The sequence below is a fragment of the Oncorhynchus clarkii genome, chromosome 16 (genome assembly GCF_045791955.1).
Source record: "Oncorhynchus clarkii lewisi isolate Uvic-CL-2024 chromosome 16, UVic_Ocla_1.0, whole genome shotgun sequence".
NCBI lineage: Eukaryota > Metazoa > Chordata > Actinopteri > Salmoniformes > Salmonidae > Oncorhynchus > Oncorhynchus clarkii.
Genome location: NC_092162.1, coordinates 75379245 through 75403593, shown reverse-complemented (window position 1 = coordinate 75403593; position 24349 = coordinate 75379245). Strand labels below are relative to the sequence as shown.

Here is a 24349-nt window from a genome sequence, read left to right as displayed (position 1 = left end):
AGACAGAAGCTTGCCTGGTCTCATGAAGCCATCGCTATCAGACAGAATCTTTCCTGGTCTCATGAAGCCATCGCTATCAGACAGAAGCTTGCCTGGTCTCATGAAGCCATCGCTATCAGACAGAATCTTTCCTGGTCTCATGAAGCCATCTCTATCTGAAAGAAGCTTGCCTGGTCTCATGAAGCCAGCGCTATCTGACAGAAGCTTGCCTGGTCTCATGAAGCCATCGCTACCAGACAGAAGCTTGCCTGGTTTCATGAAGTCATCGCCATCAGACAGAAGCTTGCCTGGTCTCATAAAGCCATCGCTATCAGACAGAAGCGTGCCTGGTTTCATGAAGCCATCGCTATCAGACAGAAGCTTGCCTGGTGTCATGAAGCCATCGCTATCAGACAGAAGCTTGCCTGGTGTCATGAAGCCATCGCTATCAGACAGAAGCGTGCCTGGTTTCATGAAGCCATCTCTATCTGACAGAAGCTTGCCTGGTCTCATGAAGCCAGCGCTATCTGACAGAAGCTTGCCTGGTCTCATGAAGCCATCGCTACCAGACAGAAGCTTGCCTGGTTTCATGAAGTCATCGCTATCAGACAGAAGCTTGCCTGGTCTCATAAAGCCATCGCTATCAGACAGAAGCGTGCCTGGTTTCATGAAGCTATCGCTATCAGACAGAAGCTTGCCTGGTCTCATGAAGCCACCGCTATCAGACAGAAGCTTGCCTGGTTTCATGAAGCCATCGCTATCAGACAGAAGCTTGCCTGGTCTCATGAAGCCACCACTATCAGACAGAAGCTTGCCTGGTTTCATGAAGCCATCGCTATCAGACAGAAGCTTGCCTGGTCTCATGAAGCCATCGCTATCAGACAGAAGCTTGCCTGGTCTCATGAAGCCATCGCTATCAGACAGAAGCTTGCCTGGTCTCATGAAGCCACCACTATCAGACAGAAGCTTGCCTGGTTTCATGAAGCCATCGCTATCAGAAAGAAGCTTGCCTGGTCTCATGAAGCCATCGCTATCAGACAGAAGCTTGCCTGGTTTCATGAAGCCATTGCTACCTGAGGATACCTTTCATATGAATATATCAGAGTGCCTAGGTAGTTACCACAGACATACTTGTAGAAAGTAAAAGTCAATGATAGTTTGAAGTAGTCAATCCCCTGCTCCACTGGGATGTGTCTTCAGGAGAAGAGCCCAGTAGGAAGCAAGGGTGAATTTGGGTCCATTTTCTCCAAAGCTTGCAACAGAGTGTTATACTGAGGGCTTACCAGTCAGCATGATGTTCTCATAAAACGTCCAACTCTGGTGTGTGTTTGTGAGTGGACTGTTGGTGACGTCTGGTCAATGTTTGATTCACCTTCTTCAAGTGGGATACTGCCATGGACGCTTTCACATGCACCACATCCTCTCTGACATCTCATTTGGAATACAGAACAAAGAAACAGGCAGTTTTAAAACATAAAGCTTTTCAAAATACAGAATAAATGGTGCAGTTTTCCATCATCAGACACAGTGAGTCTACAAGGAGTGGTAGCTTCCCATCATCAGACACAGTGAATCTACAAGGAGTAGTAGCTTCCCATCATCAGACACAGTGAATCTACAAGGAGTAGTAGCTTACCATCATCAGACACAGTGAGTCTACAAGGAGTGGTAGCTTCCCATCATCAGACACAGTGAGTCTACAAGGAGTAGTAGCTTCCCATCATCAGACACAGTGAATCTACAAGGAGTAGTAGCTTCCCATCATCAGACACAGTGAATCTACAAGGAGTGGTAGCTTCCCATCATCAGACACAGTGAATCTACAAGGAGTAGTAGCTTCCCATCATCAGACACAGTGAATCTACAAGGAGTAGTAGCTTCCCATCATCAGACACAGTGAATCTACAAGGAGTAGTAGCTTCCCATCATCAGACACAGTGAGTCTACAAGGAGTAGTAGCTTCCCATCATCAGACACAGTGAGTCTACAAGGGGTGGTAGCTTCCCATCATCAGACACAGTGAGTCTACAAGGAGTAGTAGCTTCCCATCATCAGACACAGTGAGTCTACAAGGGGTGGTAGCTTCCCATCATCAGACACAGTGAATCTACAAGGGGTGGTAGCTTCCCATCATCAGACACAGTGAGTCTACAAGGGGTAGTAGCTTCCCATCATCAGACACAGTGAGTCTACAAGGAGTAGTAGCTTCCCATCATCAGACACAGTGAATCTACAAGGAGTAGTAGCTTCCCATCATCAGACACAGTGAATCTACAAGGAGTGGTAGCTTCCCATCATCAGACACAGTGAGTCTACAAGGAGTAGTAGCTTCCCATCATCAGACACAGTGAATCTACAAGGAGTAGTAGCTTCCCATCATCAGACACAGTGAATCTACAAGGAGTAGTAGCTTCCCATCATCAGACACAGTGAGTCTACAAGGAGTGGTAGCTTCCCATCATCAGACACAGTGAGTCTACAAGGAGTGGTAGCTTCCCATCATCAGACACAGTGAATCTACAAGGAGTGGTAGCTTACCATCATCAGACACAGTGAATCTACAAGGAGTAGTAGCTTCCCATCATCAGACACAGTGAATCTACAAGGGGTGGTAGCTTCCCATCATCAGACACAGTGAATCTACAAGGAGTGGTAGCTTACCATCATCAGACACAGTGAATCTACAAGGGGTGGTAGCTTCCCATCATCAGACACAGTGAATCTACAAGGAGTGGTAGCTTCCCATCATCAGACACAGTGAGTCTACAAGGAGTAGTAGCTTCCCATCATCAGACACAGTGAATCTACAAGGAGTGGTAGCTTCCCATCATCAGACACAGTGAATCTACAAGGAGTGGTAGCTTCCCATCATCAGACACAGTGAATCTACAAGGGGTGGTAGCTTCCCATCATCAGACACATTGAATCTACAAGGGGTGGTAGCTTCCCATCATCAGACACAGTGAATCTACAAGGGGTGGTAGCTTCCCATCATCAGACACAGTGAATCTACAAGGAGTGGTAGCTTCCCATCATCAGACACAGTGAATCTACAAGGAGTGGTAGCTTCCCATCATCAGACACAGTGAATCTACAAGGAGTAGTAGCTTCCCATCATCAGACACAGTGAATCTACAAGGAGTGGTAGCTTCCCATCATCAGACACAGTGAGTCTACAAGGAGTAGTAGCTTCCCATCATCAGACACAGTGAATCTACAAGGAGTAGTAGCTTCCCATCATCAGACACAGTCAATCTACAAGGAGTAGTAGCTTCCCATCATCAGACACAGTCAATCTACAAGGAGTAGTAGCTTCCCATCATCAGACACAGTGAGTCTACAAGGAGTAGTAGCTTCCCATCATCAGACACAGTCAATCTACAAGGAGTGGTAGCTTCCCATCATCAGACACAGTGAATCTACAAGGAGTAGTAGCTTCCCATCATCAGACACAGTGAGTCTACAAGGAGTGGTAGCTTCCCATCATCAGACACAGTGAGTCTACAAGGAGTAGTAGCTTCCCATCATCAGACACAGTGAGTCTACAAGGGGTGGTAGCTTCCCATCATCAGACACAGTGAATCTACAAGGAGTGGTAGCTTCCCATCATCAGACACAGTGAATCTACAAGGAGTGGTAGCTTACCATCATCAGACACAGTGAGTCTACAAGGAGTAGTAGCTTCCCATCATCAGACACAGTGAATCTACAAGGAGTAGTAGCTTACCATCATCAGACACAGTGAGTCTACAAGGAGTAGTAGCTTACCATCATCAGACACAGTGAATCTACAAGGAGTGGTAGCTTCCCATCATCAGACACAGTGAATCTACAAGGAGTAGTAGCTTCCCATCATCAGACACAGTGAGTCTACAAGGAGTAGTAGCTTACCATCATCAGACACAGTGAATCTACAAGGAGTGGTAGCTTCCCATCATCAGACACAGTGAATCTACAAGGAGTAGTAGCTTCCCATCATCAGACACAGTGAATCTACAAGGAGTAGTAGCTTCCCATCATCAGACACAGTGCATCTACAAGGAGTAGTAGCTTCCCATCATCAGACACAGTCAATCTACAAGGGGTGGTAGCTTCCCATTCTCATCTCCTCATGCTTTTTACACACAATGTATATAGACATTATTTTTATTCTCTACTGTGTCATTGGCTTGTTTATTGTTTACTCCATGTGTAACTCTGTGTTGTTGTCTGTGTCACATTGCTTTGCTTTATCTTGGCCAGGTCGCAGTTGCAAATGAGAATGTATTCTCAACCATCCACCTGGTTAAATAAAGGTGTTCTCAAACAGCCACCTGGTTAAATAAAGGTGTTCTCAACCAGCCACCTGGTTAAATAAAGGTAAAATAATAAAAAATCATCAGACACAGTGAATCTACAAGGAGTGGTAGCTTCCCATCATCAGACACAGTGAATCTACAAGGAGTGGTAGCTTCCCATCATCAGACACAGTGAGTCTACAAGGGGTGGTAGCTTCCCATCATCAGACACAGTGAATCTACAAGGAGTGGTAGCTTCCCATCATCAGACACAGTGAATCTACAAGGAGTAGTAGCTTCCCATCATCAGACACAGTGAATCTACAAGGAGTAGTAGCTTCCCATCATCAGACACAGTGAATCTACAAGGAGTAGTAGCTTCCCATCATCAGACACAGTGAGTCTACAAGGAGTGGTAGCTTCCCATCATCAGACACAGTGAGTCTACAAGGAGTAGTAGCTTCCCATCATCAGACACAGTGAATCTACAAGGAGTAGTAGCTTCCCATCATCAGACACAGTGAATCTACAAGGAGTAGTAGCTTCCCATCATCAGACACAGTGAATCTACAAGGGGTGGTAGCTTCCCATCATCAGACACAGTGAATCTACAAGGAGTGGTAGCTTCCCATCATCAGACACAGTGAATCTACAAGGAGTAGTAGCTTCCCATCATCAGACACAGTGAATCTACAAGGAGTAGTAGCTTCCCATCATCAGACACAGTGAATCTACAAGGGGTGGTAGCTTCACATCATCAGACACAGTGAATCTACAAGGAGTGGTAGCTTCCCATCATCAGACACAGTGAATCTACAAGGAGTAGTAGCTTACCATCATCAGACACAGTGAATCTACAAGGGGTGGTAGCTTCCCATCATCAGACACAGTGAATCTACAAGGAGTAGTAGCGTCCCATCATCAGACACAGTGAATCTACAAGGGGTAGTAGCGTCCCATCATCAGACACAGTGAATCTACAAGGAGTAGTAGCGTCCCATCATCAGACACAGTGAATCTACAAGGAGTAGTAGCTTCCCATCATCAGACACAGTGAATCTACAAGGAGTAGTAGCTTCCCATCATCAGACACAGTGAATCTACAAGGGGTGGTAGCTTCCCATCATCAGACACAGTGAATCTACAAGGAGTAGTAGCTTCCCATCATCAGACACAGTGAATCTACAAAGAGTGGTAGCTTCCCATCATCAGACACAGTGAATCTACAAGGAGTAGTAGCTTCCCATCATCAGACACAGTGAATCTACAAGGAGTGGTAGCTTACCATCATCAGACACAGTGAGTCTACAAGGAGTAGTAGCTTCCCATCATCAGACACAGTGAATCTACAAGGGGTGGTAGCTTCCCATCATCAGACACAGTGAATCTACAAGGGGTGGTAGCTTCCCATCATCAGACACAGTGAATCTACAAGGGGTGGTAGCTTCCCATCATCAGACACAGTGAATCTACAAGGAGTAGTAGCTTCCCATCATCAGACACAGTGAATCTACAAGGAGTGGTAGCTTCCCATCATCAGACACAGTGAATCTACAAGGGGTGGTAGCTTCCCATCATCAGACACAGTGAATCTACAAGGGGTGGTAGCTTCCCATCATCAGACACAGTGAATCTACAAGGGGTGGTAGCTTCCCATCATCAGACACAGTGAATCTACAAGGAGTGGTAGCTTCCCATCATCAGACACAGTGAATCTACAAGGAGTGGTAGCTTCCCATCATCAGACACAGTGAATCTACAAGGAGTAGTAGCTTCCCATCATCAGACACAGTGAATCTACAAGGAGTGGTAGCTTCCCATCATCAGACACAGTGAGTCTACAAGGAGTAGTAGCTTCCCATCATCAGACACAGTGAATCTACAAGGAGTAGTAGCTTCCCATCATCAGACACAGTCAATCTACAAGGAGTAGTAGCTTCCCATCATCAGACACAGTCAATCTACAAGGAGTAGTAGCTTCCCATCATCAGACACAGTGAGTCTACAAGGAGTAGTAGCTTCCCATCATCAGACACAGTCAATCTACAAGGAGTGGTAGCTTCCCATCATCAGACACAGTGAATCTACAAGGAGTAGTAGCTTCCCATCATCAGACACAGTGAGTCTACAAGGAGTGGTAGCTTCCCATCATCAGACACAGTGAGTCTACAAGGAGTAGTAGCTTCCCATCATCAGACACAGTGAGTCTACAAGGGGTGGTAGCTTCCCATCATCAGACACAGTGAATCTACAAGGAGTGGTAGCTTCCCATCATCAGACACAGTGAATCTACAAGGAGTGGTAGCTTACCATCATCAGACACAGTGAGTCTACAAGGAGTAGTAGCTTCCCATCATCAGACACAGTGAATCTACAAGGAGTAGTAGCTTACCATCATCAGACACAGTGAGTCTACAAGGAGTAGTAGCTTACCATCATCAGACACAGTGAATCTACAAGGAGTGGTAGCTTCCCATCATCAGACACAGTGAATCTACAAGGAGTAGTAGCTTCCCATCATCAGACACAGTGAGTCTACAAGGAGTAGTAGCTTACCATCATCAGACACAGTGAATCTACAAGGAGTGGTAGCTTCCCATCATCAGACACAGTGAATCTACAAGGAGTAGTAGCTTCCCATCATCAGACACAGTGAATCTACAAGGAGTAGTAGCTTCCCATCATCAGACACAGTGCATCTACAAGGAGTAGTAGCTTCCCATCATCAGACACAGTCAATCTACAAGGGGTGGTAGCTTCCCATTCTCATCTCCTCATGCCTTTTACACACAATGTATATAGACATTATTTTTATTCTCTACTGTGTCATTGGCTTGTTTATTGTTTACTCCATGTGTAACTCTGTGTTGTTGTCTGTGTCACATTGCTTTGCTTTATCTTGGCCAGGTCGCAGTTGCAAATGAGAATGTATTCTCAACCATCCACCTGGTTAAATAAAGGTGTTCTCAAACAGCCACCTGGTTAAATAAAGGTGTTCTCAACCAGCCACCTGGTTAAATAAAGGTAAAATAATAAAAAATCATCAGACACAGTGAATCTACAAGGAGTGGTAGCTTCCCATCATCAGACACAGTGAATCTACAAGGAGTGGTAGCTTCCCATCATCAGACACAGTGAGTCTACAAGGGGTGGTAGCTTCCCATCATCAGACACAGTGAATCTACAAGGAGTGGTAGCTTCCCATCATCAGACACAGTGAATCTACAAGGAGTAGTAGCTTCCCATCATCAGACACAGTGAATCTACAAGGAGTGGTAGCTTCCCATCATCAGACACAGTGAATCTACAAGGAGTAGTAGCTTCCCATCATCAGACACAGTGAATCTACAAGGAGTGGTAGCTTCCCATCATCATACACAGTGAATCTACAAGGAGTAGTAGCTTCCCATCATCAGACACAGTGAATCTACAAGGAGTGGTAGCTTACCATCATCAAACACAGTCAATCTACAAGGAGTGGTAGCTTCCCATCATCAGACACAGTGAGTCTACAAGGAGTAGTAGCTTCCCATCATCAGACACAGTGAATCTACAAGGAGTAGTAGCTTCCCATCATCAGACACAGTGAGTCTACAAGGGGTGGTAGCTTCCCATCATCAGACACAGTGAATCTACAAGGGGTGGTAGCTTCCCATCATCAGACACAGTGAATCTACAAGGGGTGGTAGCTTACCATCATCAGACACAGTGAATCTACAAGGAGTAGTAGCTTCCCATCATCAGACACAGTGAATCTACAAGGAGTGGTAGCTTCCCATCATCAGACACAGTGAATCTACAAGGAGTAGTAGCTTCCCATCATCAGACACAGTGAATCTACAAGGAGTGGTAGCTTACCATCATCAGACACAGTCAATCTACAAGGAGTGGTAGCTTCCCATCATCAGACACAGTGAGTCTACAAGGAGTAGTTGCTTCCCATCATCAGACACAGTGAATCTACAAGGAGTAGTAGCTTCCCATCATCAGACACAGTGAGTCTACAAGGGGTGGTAGCTTCCCATCATCAGACACAGTGAATCTACAAGGGGTGGTAGCTTCCCATCATCAGACACAGTGAATCTACAAGGGGTGGTAGCTTACCATCATCAGACACAGTCAATCTACAAGGAGTGGTAGCTTCCCATCATCAGACACAGTGAGTCTACAAGGAGTAGTAGCTTCCCATCATCAGACACAGTGAATCTACAAGGAGTAGTAGCTTCCCATCATCAGACACAGTGAGTCTACAAGGGGTGGTAGCTTCCCATCATCAGACACAGTGAATCTACAAGGAGTAGTAGCTTCCCATCATCAGACACAGTGAATCTACAAGGAGTAGTAGCGTCCCATCATCAGACACAGTGAATCTACAAGGGGTGGTAGCTTCCCATCATCAGACACAGTGAATCTACAAGGGGTGGTAGCTTCCCATCATCAGACACAGTGAATCTACAAGGAGTAGTAGCTTCCCATCATCAGACACAGTGAGTCTACAAGGGGTGGTAGCTTCCCATCATCAGACACAGTGAATCTACAAGGAGTAGTAGCGTCCCATCATCAGACACAGTGAATCTACAAGGAGTAGTAGCGTCCCATCATCAGACACAGTGAATCTACACGGAGTAGTAGCTTCCCATCATCAGACACAGTGAATCTACAAGGAGTAGTAGCTTACCATCATCAGACACAGTGAATCTACAAGGAGTAGTAGCTTACCATCATCAGACACAGTGAATCTACAAGGAGTAGTAGCGTCCCATCATCAGACACAGTGAATCTACAAGGAGTAGTAGCGTCCCATCATCAGACACAGTGAATCTACAAGGGGTGGTAGCTTCCCATCATCAGACACAGTGAATCTACAAGGGGTGGTAGCTTCCCATCATCAGACACAGTGAATCTACAAGGGGTGGTAGCTTCCCATCATCAGACACAGTGAATCTACAAGGAGTAGTAGCGTCCCATCATCAGACACAGTGAATCTACACGGAGTAGTAGCTTCCCATCATCAGACACAGTGAATCTACAAGGAGTAGTAGCTTACCATCATCAGACACAGTGAATCTACAAGGAGTAGTAGCTTACCATCATCAGACACAGTGAATCTACAAGGAGTGGTAGCTTCCCATCATCAGACACAGTGAATCTACAAGGAGTAGTAGCGTCCCATCATCAGACACAGTGAATCTACACGGAGTAGTAGCTTCCCATCATCAGACACAGTGAATCTACAAGGAGTAGTAGCTTCCCATCATCAGACACAGTGAGTCTACAAGGGGTGGTAGCTTCCCATCATCAGACACAGTGAATCTATAAGGAGTAGTAGCGTCCCATCATCAGACACAGTGAATCTACAAGGAGTAGTAGCGTCCCATCATCAGACACAGTGAATCTACAAGGGGTGGTAGCTTCCCATCATCAGACACAGTGAATCTACAAGGGGTGGTAGCTTCCCATCATCAGACACAGTGAATCTACAAGGGGTGGTAGCTTCCCATCATCAGACACAGTGAATCTACAAGGAGTAGTAGCGTCCCATCATCAGACACAGTGAATCTACAAGGAGTAGTAGCGTCCCATCATCAGACACAGTGAATCTACAAGGGGTGGTAGCTTCCCATCATCAGACACAGTGAATCTACAAGGGGTGGTAGCTTCCCATCATCAGACACAGTGAATCTACAAGGGGTGGTAGCTTCCCATCATCAGACACAGTGAATCTACAAGGAGTAGTAGCGTCCCATCATCAGACACAGTGAATCTACACGGAGTAGTAGCTTCCCATCATCAGACACAGTGAATCTACAAGGAGTAGTAGCTTACCATCATCAGACACAGTGAATCTACAAGGAGTAGTAGCTTACCATCATCAGACACAGTGAATCTACCAGGAGTGGTAGCTTCCCATCATCAGACACAGTGAATCTACAAGGAGTAGTAGCGTCCCATCATCAGACACAGTGAATCTACACGGAGTAGTAGCTTCCCATCATCAGACACAGTGAATCTACAAGGAGTAGTAGCTTACCATCATCAGACTCAGTGAATCTACAAGGAGTAGTAGCTTACCATCATCAGACACAGTGAATCTACAAGGAGTGGTAGCTTCCCATCATCAGACACAGTGAATCTACACGGAGTAGTAGCTTACCATCATCAGACACAGTGAATCTACACGGAGTAGTAGCTTCCCATCATCAGACACAGTGAATCTACAAGGAGTAGTAGCTTACCATCATCAGACACAGTGAATCTACAAGGAGTGGTAGCTTCCCATCATCAGACACAGTGAATCTACAAGGAGTGGTAGCTTCCCATCATCAGACACAGTGAGTCTACAAGGAGTGGTAGCTTCCCATCATCAGACACAGTGAATCTACACGGAGTAGTAGCTTACCATCATCAGACACAGTGAATCTACAAGGGGTGGTAGCTTCCCATCATCAGACACAGTGAGTCTACAAGGGGTGGTAGCTTCCCATCATCAGACACAGTCAATCTACAAGGAGTGGTAGCTTCCCATCATCAGACACAGTGAGTCTACAAGGAGTAGTAGCTTCCCATCATCAGACACAGTGAATCTACACGGAGTAGTAGCTTACCATCATCAGACACAGTGAATCTACAAGGAGTAGTAGCGTCCCATCATCAGACACAGTCAATCTACAAGGAGTAGTAGCTTCCCATCATCAGACACAGTGAATCTACAAGGAGTAGTAGCTTCCCATCATCAGACACAGTGAATCTACAAGGAGTAGTAGCTTACCATCATCAGACACAGTGAATCTACAAGGAGTGGTAGCTTCCCATCATCAGACACAGTGAATCTACAAGGAGTGGTAGCTTCCCATCATCAGACACAGTGAGTCTACAAGGAGTGGTAGCTTCCCATCATCAGACACAGTGAATCTACACGGAGTAGTAGCTTACCATCATCAGACACAGTGAATCTACAAGGGGTGGTAGCTTCCCATCATCAGACACAGTGAGTCTACAAGGGGTGGTAGCTTCCCATCATCAGACACAGTCAATCTACAAGGAGTGGTAGCTTCCCATCATCAGACACAGTGAGTCTACAAGGAGTAGTAGCTTCCCATCATCAGACACAGTGAATCTACACGGAGTAGTAGCTTACCATCATCAGACACAGTGAATCTACAAGGAGTAGTAGCGTCCCATCATCAGACACAGTCAATCTACAAGGAGTAGTAGCTTCCCATCATCAGACACAGTGAATCTACAAGGAGTAGTAGCTTCCCACAAACTTAATTGATCTGAAAAAGTGACACAATCTATTCATAAAAATACCTGTGAAGTGATCTTGGTTTGCCCAGGGCTTGGATATTGAGGTAGAGAGCAGACTACAGTAACCCCAAAGCAGATCTTGATCCAGTTTGGGTGCCTTGTGTCGTGTTTCCAAGTAACTGTTGTAATCGTAGGATCCAAGGCCTTGTGATAGGGGTCCATATACCAGAGTGCTTTGGACAATCTGGTAATGAATATTCAGCCTATATGGACATAAGAAAAGAGGAGAAATACAAACATTTGAGTCTGATTATCATTATTAAGTAAATTAACTAATATAAGATGTATAATTGAATACAACAATCTAATCTGTACTCCGAATGAAAAAATGATTGACAAAAAATAAACTATTTTAATCAAATGTAATGTACAATCAGTTCTCTACTTAAATGCATAGCCTAACTAGGCTTGAACAAAATATAATTCACTATTCATAGGTTTATCTAGACTTTCTAGAAGAAACAAGGCTATATATAAAGAAGTTTGGCCCAGTAAAATGAATGCAGAACTGAAAAAGGTGCATTCTCCTATCATCTAGATTCAAAACATAATTTAATGTGATGAGTTAGAATATTTATGTAATACTGTTATTTCTACTCTCGTTATTATCCTGCAGTAGCCAGTACTGAGTCACGTACGGCTACATACGAGGTCACGTCCAGAGTCACTGAATGATTAAATGACCAAAAGGAACATCCTATCGTGACATCTACAGCAGTGGTTCCCAACCTTTTTCGGTTACTGTTCCACCAACTAAATGTTGCTCTGCCCAGAGTACCCCTGATTTACCCCTTCATTTGCATTTTTACCAGTAGTCCAATGGTCTCATGAGTCTTCTCAAGTACCCCCTGTGGAAAGACCCAGTACACCCTGTGGATAGACCCAGTACTCCCTGTGGATAGACCCAGTACTCCCTGTGGATAGACCCAGTACCCCCTGTGGATAGACCCAGTACCCCCTGTGGATAGACCCAGTACTCCCTGTGGATAGACCCAGTACCCAATGTGGATAAACCCAGTACCCCCTGTGGATAGACCCAGTACCCCCTTTAGATAGACCCAGTACCCCCTTTAGATAGACCCAGTACCCCCTGTGGATAGACCCAGTACCCCCTGTGGATGGACCCAGTGCTCCCTGTGGATAGATCCAGTGCTCCCTGTGGATAGACCCAGTACACCCATTAGATAGACCCCCTGTGGATAGACCCAGTATTCCCTGTGGACAGACCCAGGACACCCTTTAGATAGACCCAGTACCCCCTGTGGATAGACCCAGTACCCCCTTTAGATAGACCCAGTACCCCCTGTGGATAGACCAGGTACCCCCTGTGGATAGACCCAGTACTCCCTGTGGATAGACCCAGTACTCCCTGTGGATAGACCCAGTACCCCCCGTGGATAGACCCAGTACTCCCTGTAGATAGACCCAGTACCCCCTGTGGATAGACCCAGTAACCCCTGTGGATAGACACAGTACCCCCTGTGGATAGAGCCAGTACTCCCTGTGGATAGACCCAGTACTCCCTGTGGATAGGCCAGGTACCCCCAGGGTCCTAGTACCCTCTGTGGATAGACCAGGTACCCGCAGGGGTTCTAGTACCCCCTGTGGATAGACCAGGTACCCCCAGGGGTCCTAGCTCCCCCTGTGGATAGACCAGGTACCCCCAGGGGTCCTAGCTCCCCCTGTGGATAGATCAGATAACCCCAGGTGTCTTAGTACCCCCTGTGGATAGGCCAGGTACCTCCAGGATCCTAGTTCCCCCTGTGGACAGACCCAGTACTCCCTGTGGATAGGCCAGGTACCCCCAGAGCTCCTAGTTCCCCCTGTGGATAGACCACGTACCCCCAGGGTCCTAGTTCCCCCTGTGGATAGACCACGTACCCCCAGGGTCCTAGTTCCCCTGTGGATAGGCCAGGTACCCCCAGGTGTCCTAGTAACCCCTGTGGATAGGCCAGGTACCCCCAGAGATCCTAGTTCCCCCTGTGGATAGACCACGTACCCCCAGGGTCCTAGATCCCCCTGTGGCTAGACCAGGTACCTCCAGGGGTTCTAGTTCCCCCTGTGGTTAGACCACGTACCTCCAGGGTCCTAGTTCCCCCTGTGGATAGACCAGGTCCCCTCTGGGTCCTAGTTCCCCCTGTGGATAGACCAGGTACCCCCAGGGTCCTAGTTCCCCCTGTGGATAGACCACGTACCCCCAGGGTCCTAGTTCCCCTGTGGATAGGCCAGGTACCCCCAGGTGTCCTAGTAACCCCTGTGGATAGGCCAGGTACCCCCAGAGATCCTAGTTCACCCTGTGGATAGACCACGTACCCCCAGGGTCCTAGATCCCCCTGTGGATAGACCAGGTACCTCCAGGGGTTCTAGTTCCCCCTGTGGTTAGACCACGTACCTCCAGGGTCCTAGTTCCCCCTGTGGATAGACCAGGTCCCCTCTGGGTCCTAGTTCCCCCTGTGGATAGACCACGTACCCCCAGGGTCCTAGATCCCCCTGTGGATAGACCAGGTACCTCCAGGGGTTCTAGTTCCCCCTGTGGTTAGACCACGTACCTCCAGGGTCCTAGTTCCCCTTGTGGATAGACCAGGTACCTCCAGGGTCCTAGTTCCCACTGTGGATAGACCAGGTACCTCCAGGATCCTAGTTCCCCTTGTGGATAGACCCAGTACTCCCTGTGGATAGGCCCAGGTACCTCCAGGGTCCTAGTTCCCCCTGTGGATAGGCCAGGTACCCCCAGGGTCCTAGTTCCCCCTGTGGATAGACCAGGTACCTCCAGGATCCTAGTTCCCCCTGTGGATAGACCCAGTACTCCCTGTGGATAGGCCAGGTACCTCCAGGGTCCTAGTTCCCCCATGTGGATAGACCAGGTACCTCCAGGGGTCCTAGTACCCCCTGTGGATAGGCCAGGTACCCCCAGGTGTCCTAGTACCCCCTGTGGATAGGCCAGGTACCCCCAGGGTCCTAGTTCCCCCTGTGGATAGGCCAGGTACCCCAGGGTCCTAGTTCCCCCTGTGGATAGGCCAGGTACCCCCAGGGTCCTAGTTCCCCCTGTGGATAGACCAGGTACCTCCAGGATCCTAGTTCCCCCTGTGGATAGACCCAGTACTCCCTGTGGATAGGCCAGGTACCTCCAGGGTCCTAGTTCCCCCATGTGGATAGACCAGGTACCTCCAGGGGTCCTAGTACCCCCTGTGGATAGGCCAGGTACCCCCAGGTGTCCTAGTACCCCCTGTGGATAGGCCAGGTACCCCCAGGGTCCTAGTTCCCCCTGTGGATAGGCCAGGTACCCCAGGGTCCTAGTTCCCCCTGTGGATAGGCCAGGTACCCCCAGGGTCCTAGTTCCCCTGTGGATAGGCCAGGTACCCCCAGGTGTCCTAGTAACCCCTGTGGATAGGCCAGGTACCCCCAGGGTCCTAGTTCTCCCTGTGGATAGGCCAGGTACCCCAGGGTCCTAGTTCCCCCTGTGGATAGGCCAGGTACCCCCAGGGTCCTAGTTCCCCTGTGGATAGTCCAGGTACCCCCAGGTGTCCTAGTAACCCCTGTGGATAGGCCAGGTACCCCAGGGTCCTAGTTCCCCCTGTGGATAGACCACGTACCCCCAGGGTCCTAGATCCCCCTGTGGATAGACCAGGTACCTCCAGGGGTTCTAGTTCCCCCTGTGGTTAGACCACGTACCTCCAGGGTCCTAGTTCCCCTTGTGGATAGACCAGGTACCTCCAGGGTCCTAGTTCCCACTGTGGATAGACCAGGTACCTCCAGGATCCTAGTTCCCCTTGTGGATAGACCCAGTACTCCCTGTGGATAGGCCCAGGTACCTCCAGGGTCCTAGTTCCCCCTGTGGATAGGCCAGGTACCCCCAGGGTCCTAGTTCCCCCTGTGGATAGACCAGGTACCTCCAGGATCCTAGTTCCCCCTGTGGATAGACCCAGTACTCCCTGTGGATAGGCCAGGTACCTCCAGGGTCCTAGTTCCCCCATGTGGATAGACCAGGTACCTCCAGGGGTCCTAGTACCCCCTGTGGATAGGCCAGGTACCCCCAGGTGTCCTAGTACCCCCTGTGGATAGGCCAGGTACCCCCAGGGTCCTAGTTCCCCCTGTGGATAGGCCAGGTACCCCAGGGTCCTAGTTCCCCCTGTGGATAGGCCAGGTACCCCCAGGGTCCTAGTTCCCCTGTGGATAGGCCAGGTACCCCCAGGTGTCCTAGTAACCCCTGTGGATAGGCCAGGTACCCCCAGGGTCCTAGTTCTCCCTGTGGATAGGCCAGGTACCCCAGGGTCCTAGTTCCCCCTGTGGATAGGCCAGGTACCCCCAGGGTCCTAGTTCCCCTGTGGATAGTCCAGGTACCCCCAGGTGTCCTAGTAACCCCTGTGGATAGGCCAGGTACCCCAGGGTCCTAGTTCCCCCTGTGGATAGACCACGTACCCCCAGGGTCCTAGATCCCCCTGTGGATAGACCAGGTACCTCCAGGGGTTCTAGTTCCCCCTGTGGTTAGACCACGTACCTCCAGGGTCCTAGTTCCCCTTGTGGATAGACCAGGTACCTCCAGGGTCCTAGTTCCCACTGTGGATAGACCAGGTACCTCCAGGATCCTAGTTCCCCTTGTGGATAGACCCAGTACTCCCTGTGGATAGGCCCAGGTACCTCCAGGGTCCTAGTTCCCCCTGTGGATAGGCCAGGTACCCCCAGGGTCCTAGTTCCCCCTGTGGATAGACCAGGTACCTCCAGGATCCTAGTTCCCCCTGTGGATAGACCCAGTACTCCCTGTGGATAGGCCAGGTACCTCCAGGGTCCTAGTTCCCCCATGTGGATAGACCAGGTACCTCCAGGGGTCCTAGTACCCCCTGTGGATAGGCCAGGTACCCCCAGGTGTCCTAGTACCCCCTGTGGATAGGCCAGGTACCCCCAGGGTCCTAGTTCCCCCTGTGGATAGGCCAGGTACCCCAGGGTCCTAGTTCCCCCTGTGGATAGGCCAGGTACCCCCAGGGTCCTAGTTCCCCTGTGGATAGGCCAGGTACCCCCAGGTGTCCTAGTAACCCCTGTGGATAGGCCAGGTACCCCCAGGGTCCTAGTTCTCCCTGTGGATAGGCCAGGTACCCCAGGGTCCTAGTTCCCCCTGTGGATAGGCCAGGTACCCCCAGGGTCCTAGTTCCCCTGTGGATAGTCCAGGTACCCCCAGGTGTCCTAGTAACCCCTGTGGATAGGCCAGGTACCCCAGGGTCCTAGTTCTCCCTGTGGATAGGCCAGGTACCCCAAGGTCCTAGTTCCCCCTGTGGATAGGCCAGGTACCCCCAGGGGTCCTAGTTCCCCCTGTGGATACCTCCAGGGTCCTAGTTCCCCTGGTTGGGAACCACTGATTTACAGAATATACATTATTTAACAGCACAATTCGAAGCAACAATCCATTCCATGTGTATAGCGCTTATACCAAGTTTTGTCACAGAGAAAGCTTTACTAAATGTGGGGCCAGTAGGTCTATACAGGCAGTTACTCACCACAATCTCCATCAATTGCTTCATCCGGCTGCCAGGAAAAGCCCCCACCTCGGAGACAGTCGACCACGTCATTGTGGAGCTCCTGATCTGTGCAAAGTGTGTGCAATGCAATGGCAATGCATTTTGCAGGATATGGGGACTGTTCTCTGTTGTGCATGAGAACTTCAAACACATTCCGCCTTGGTGTTGACTGTCTACTACAAGCAGTAGGCTTCCGGTAAAATGTAAGTTATGAATCACAAATCCCCATACATCTGAAATTCTTCAATGTCATCACTTATTTTGACATAAATCTGGTTGTCCAAAACGCTACCATCTTGCACTGCGTCTTTGCTGATGAATGTCCTGATCTCTGGCCAGTCGTTTGTTGACATGATGTTTCGGGTGTTAACTCAGGTTAACTCAGGTTAACTCAGGTTAACTCAGGTTAACTTAACTGCTTCAAATAGGTCAGAAAATGTATTTAACCGACTGTCTGCAAATAACGTAAATAATATGAATTTGTTTAACCCGGATCATAAATAGTATGAGTTTTGGCTGACCAAAGCCATGCTGGCACGCCAGAGAAATTACATATCTGTGCACACAGGTCCCAAGTGTGTGTGTTTGTGTCACTGTCCAATCAGAGCCCCAAAGCGGGTGATCTGAGGTGGTTTGGTCTTTGATTCTCACGCATCAGCATGGGAAATCATCAAGGGAGAGTGGACACTATATGAGCACAGCACGGCAGAAAAAAAAGTGAAGCTCATCTGTTACAAATTAAATGTGCATGGCCTAACAGAATAAACCACAGAGTTAGAGAACGTCCTACCAGTAAATTAAATGTGTATGGCCTAACAGAATAAACCACAGTAAATTAAATGTGTATGGCCTAACATAATAAAACACAGAGTTAGAGAACGTCCTACCAGTAAATTAAATGTGTATGGCCTAACAGAATAAACCACAGTAAATTAAATGTGTATGGCCTAACATAATAAAACACAGAGTTAGAGAACGTCCTACCAGTAAATTAAATGTGTATGGCCTAACATAATAAAACACAGAGTTAGAGAACGTCCTACCAGTAAATTAAATGTGTATGGCCTAACAGAATAAACCACAGAGTTAGAGAACATCCTACCAGTAAATTAAATGTGTATGGCCTAACAGAATAAACCACAGTAAATTTAATGTGTATGGCCTAACATAATAAAACACAGAGTTAGAGAACATCCTACCAGTAAATTAAATGTGTATGGCCTAACAGAATAAAACACAGAGTTAGAGAACATCCTACCAGTAAATTAAATGTGTATGGCCTAACAGAATAAACCACAGTAAATTAAATGTGTATGGCCTAACAAAAAACCACAGTAAATTAAATGTGTATGGCCTAACATAATAAAACACAGAGTTAGAGAACGTCCTACCAGTAAATTAAATGTGTATGGCCTAACATAATAAAACACAGAGTTAGAGAACATCCTACCAGTAAATTAAATGTGTATGGCCTAACAGAATAAACCACAGTAAATGAAATGTGTATGGCCTAACATAATAAAACACAGAGTTAGAGAACATCCTACCAGTAAATTAAATGTGTATGGCCTAACAGAATAAACCACAGTAAATTAAATGTGTATGGCCAAACATAATAAAACACAGAGTTAGAGAACATCCTACCTGCTTTCCCAATCTGCACAGCCAGTTTGGTGAGTTTACCCTGTAGAACACTCTTCTCTTTCTTTGTGGTGTTGCCTCTCTTCTTCTCCTCCACCTCTCCTCCCTCTGCACTCTTCAGAGGCTGCATCTCCATGGCTACAGCCTCGTCCTGCTTCTTGGCTGGAGGACACACACAGGAGTTTCGAAGTAAGCCCAACCTGATCCCTGACCTCCAACCTCTGACCCTGTCTGTGATAGGTTACCTTTATTCTGGTTGTTCTCCACCATCACTTCGGGCTGCTTCCCTGAGAGAGATAATCATTTCATTAATCAATCAATTAATTAATCATTAAATCAATCAATTAATCAATGTTTGCTACAAATGAATGTAAATACTATGTAGTTGTTAACTCCATCTTACCCTTCTTCTTCTTGTCATCCTCCTCCTCCTCTTCCTCCTCCCCCTCTCCGGCTCCCAACAGTGTAAAGATGATGCCAGTCTGAGAGTTGACCCCCACAGCTGTTACCAGCATCCTACCCGAACCCTCCATCACATGGGTACCTATAGAGAGAAACACACACACGGACATGACAAATTATATAAAAACGTGCACAAAGCACAAACACATGTTCATATAACCACCCCCCCAAACACACACACACACACACACACACACACACACACACACACACACACACACACACACACACACACACGAATTAAGATGGCGTTGTACTGGATGACTGATACTAGATAATAAGATGGAGGACCTCTGATCGTCCCTCCATTCTACTGGCTAATGTACAGTCAATTGATAATAAGAAGGACCTCTGATCATCCCTCCATTCTACTGGTTAATGTACAGTCACTAGATAATAATATGGACCTCTGATCATCCCTCCATTCTACTGGCTAATGTACAGTCACTAGATAATACGATGGAGGACCTCTGATCATCCCTCCATTCTACTGGCTAATGTACAGTCATTAGATAATACGATGGAGGACCTCTGATCGTCCCCCCATTCTACTGGCAAATAAACAGTCACTTGATAATAAGATGGAGGGCCTCTGATCGTCGTTCCATTCTACTGGCTAATAAACAGTCACTAGATAATAAGATGAACCTCTGATCGTCCCTCCATTCTACTGGCTAATAAACAGTCACTAGATAATAAGATGGACCTCTGATCGTCCCTCCATACTACTGGCTAATGTACAGTCACTAGATAATAAGATGGAGGACCTCTGATCGTCCCTCCATTCTACTGTCTAATAAACAGTCACTAGATAATAAGATGGACCTCTGATCGTCCCTCCATTCTGCTGGCTAATAAACAGTCACTAGATAATAAGATGGAGGACCTCTGATCGTCCCTCCATTCTAATGGTTAATGTACAGTCACTAGATAATAATATGGACCTCTGATCATCCCTCCATTCTACTGGCTAATGTACAGTCACTAGATAATACGATGGAGGACCTCTGATCGTCCCCCCATTCTACTGGCTAATAAACAGTCACTAGATAATAAGATGAACCTCTGATCGTCCCTCCATTCTACTGGCTAATAAACAGTCACTAGATAATAAGATGGACCTCTGATCATCCCTCCATTCTACTGGCTAATAAACAGTCACTTGATAATAAGATGGACCTCTGATCATCCCTCCATTCTACTGGCTAATAAACAGTCACTAGATAATAGGATGGACCTCTGATCGTCCCTCCATTCTACTGGCTAATAAACAGTCACTAGATAATAAGATGGACCTCTGATCATCCCTCCATTCTACTGGCTAATAAACAGTCACTAGATAATAGGATGGACCTCTGATCATCCCTCCATTCTACTGGCTAATAAACAGTCACTTGATAATAAGATGGACCTCTGATCATCCCTCCATTCTACTGGCTAATAAACAGTCACTAAATAATAAGATGGACCTCTGATCATCCCTCCATTCTACTGGCTAATATACAGTCACTAGATAATAAGATGGAGGACCTCTGATCGTCCCTCCATTCTACTGGCTAATAAACAGTCACTTGATAATAAGATGGAGGGCCTCTGATCGTCGTTCCATTCTACTGGCTAATAAACAGTCAATAGATAATAAGATGAACCTCTGATCGTCCCTCCATTCTACTGGCTAATAAACAGTCACTAGATAATAAGATGGACCTCTGATCGTCCCTCGATTCTACTGGCTAATGTACAGTCACTAGATAATAAGATGGGGACCTCTGATCGTCCCTCCATTCTACTGGCTAATAAACAGTCACTAGATAATAAGATGGACCTCTGATCGTCCCTCCATTCTAATGGTTAATGTACAGTCACTAGATAATAATATGGAGGACCTCTGATCGTCCCTCCATTCTACTGGCTAATGTACAGTCACTAGATAATAAGATGGACCTCTGATCGTCCCTCCATTCTACTGACTAATGTACAGTCACTAGATAATAAGATGGAGGACCTCTGATCATCCCTCCATTCTACTGGCTAATGTACAGTCACTAGATAATAAGATGGAGGACCTCTGATCATCCCTCCATTCTACTGGCTAATGTACAGTCACTAGATAATAAGATGGACCTCTGATCGTCCCCCCATTCTACTGGCTAATAAACAGTCACTTGATAATAAGATGGAGGACCTCTGATCGTCCCTCCATTCTACTGGCTAATAAACAGTCACTAGATAATAAGATGGACCTCTGATCGTCCCTCCATTCTAATGGTTAATGTACAGTCACTAGATAATAATATGGAGGACCTCTGATCGTCCCTCCATTCTACTGGCTAATGTACAGTCACTAGATAATAAGATGGACCTCTGATCGTCCCTCCATTCTACTTACTAATGTACAGTCACTAGATAATAAGATGGAGGACCTCTGATCATCCCTCCATTCTACTGGCTAATGTACAGTCACTAGATAATAAGATGGAGGACCTCTGATCATCCCTCCATTCTACTGGCTAATGTACAGTCACTAGATAATAAGATGGACCTCTGATCGTCCCCCCATTCTACTGGCTAATAAACAGTCACTTGATAATAAGATGGAGGGCCTCTGATCGTCGTTCCATTCTACTGGCTAATAAACAGTCACTAGATAATAAGATGAACCTCTGATCGTCCCTCCATTCTACTGGCTAATAAACAGTCACTAGATAATAAGATGGACCTCTGATCGTCCCTCCATTCTACTGGCTAATGTACAGTCACTAGATAATAAGATGGAGGACCTCTGATCGTCCCTCCATTCTATTGTCTAATAAACAGTCACTAGATAATAAGATGGACCTCTGATCGTCCCTCCATTCTACTGGCTAATAAACAGTCACTAGATAATAAGATGGAGGACCTCTGATCGTCCCTCCATTCTAATGGTTAATGTACAGTCACTAGATAATAATATGGACCTCTGATCATCCCTCCATTCTACTGTCTAATAAACAGTCACTTGATAATAGGATGGACCTCTGATCGTCCCTCCATTCTACTGGCTAATAAATAGTCACTAGATAATAATATGGACCTCTGATCATCCCTCCATTCTACTGGCTAATAAACAGTCACTAGATAATAGGATGGACCTCTGATCGTCCCTCCATTCTACTGGCTAATAAATAGTCACTAGATAATAAGATGGACCTCTGATCATCCCTCCATTCTACTGGCTAATAAACAGTCACTAGATAATAGGATGGACCTCTGATCATCCCTCCATTCTACTGGCTAATAAACAGTCACTTGATAATAAGATGGACCTCTGATCGTCCCTCCATTCTACTGGCTAATGTACAGTCACTAGATAATAAGATGGAGGACCTCTGATCGTCCCTCCATTCTACTGGCTAATAAACAGTCACTAGATAATAAGATGGACCTCTGATCGTCCCTCCATTCTAATGGTTAATGTACAGTCACTAGATAATAATATGGAGGACCTCTGATCGTCCCTCCATTCTACTGGCTAATGTACAGTCAATAGATAATAAGATGGACCTCTGATCGTCCCTCCATTCTACTGACTAATGTACAGTCACTAGATAATAAGATGGAGGACCTCTGATCATCCCTCCATTCTACTGGCTAATGTACAGTCACTAGATAATAAGATGGAGGACCTCTGATCATCCCTCCATTCTACTGGCTAATGTACAGTCACTAGATAATAAGATGGACCTCTGATCGTCCCCCCATTCTACTGGCTAATAAACAGTCACTTGATAATAAGATGGACCTCTGATCGTCCCTCCATTCTACTGGCTAATGTACAGTCACTAGATAATAAGATGGACCTCTGATCGTCCCTCCATTCTACTGACTAATGTACAGTCACTAGATAATAAGATGGAGGACCTCTGATCATCCCTCCATTCTACTGGCTAATGTACAGTCACTAGATAATAAGATGGAGGACCTCTGATCATCCCTCCATTCTACTGGCTAATGTACAGTCACTAGATAATAAGATGGACCTCTGATCGTCCCCCCATTCTACTGGCTAATAAACAGTCACTTGATAATAAGATGGAGGGCCTCTGATCGTCGTTCCATTCTACTGGCTAATAAACAGTCACTAGATAATAAGATGGACCTCTGATCGTCCCTCCATTCTACTGGCTAATGTACAGTCACTAGATAATAAGATGGAGGACCTCTGATCGTCCCTCCATTCTACTGTCTAATAAACAGTCACTAGATAATAAGATGGACCTCTGATCGTCCCTCCATTCTACTGGCTAATAAACAGTCACTAGATAATAAGATGGAGGACCTCTGATCGTCCCTCCATTCTAATGGTTAATGTACAGTCACTAGATAATAATATGGACCTCTGATCATCCCTCCATTCTACTGGCTAATAAACAGTCACTTGATAATAAGATGGACCTCTGATCATCCCTCCATTCTACTGGCTAATAAACAGTCACTAGATAATAGGATGGACCTCTGATCGTCCCTCCATTCTACTGGCTAATAAATAGTCACTAGATAATAAGATGGACCTCTGATCATCCCTCCATTCTACTGGCTAATAAACAGTCACTAGATAATAGGATGGACCTCTGATCATCCCTCCATTCTACTGGCTAATAAACAGTCACTTGATAATAAGATGGACCTCTGATCGTCCCTCCATTCTACTGGCTAATGTACAGTCACTAGATAATAAGATGGAGGACCTCTGATCGTCCCTCCATTCTACTGGCTAATAAACAGTCACTAGATAATAAGATGGACCTCTGATCGTCCCTCCATTCTAATGGTTAATGTACAGTCACTAGATAATAATATGGAGGACCTCTGATCGTCCCTCCATTCTACTGGCTAATGTACAGTCAATAGATAATAAGATGGACCTCTGATCGTCCCTCCATTCTACTGACTAATGTACAGTCACTAGATAATAAGATGGAGGACCTCTGATCATCCCTCCATTCTACTGGCTAATGTACAGTCACTAGATAATAAGATGGAGGACCTCTGATCATCCCTCCATTCTACTGGCTAATGTACAGTCACTAGATAATAAGATGGACCTCTGATCGTCCCCCCATTCTACTGGCTAATAAACAGTCACTTGATAATAAGATGGACCTCTGATCGTCCCTCCATTCTACTGGCTAA

General features: G+C 46.5%; 1 pseudogene; it reads right to left on the bottom strand.

Moving 5' to 3' along the window:
* LOC139367804 (plasma membrane calcium-transporting ATPase 3-like) overlaps positions 1–24349 on the bottom strand; it is a 146251-nt pseudogene that overhangs the window by 89290 nt on the left and 32612 nt on the right.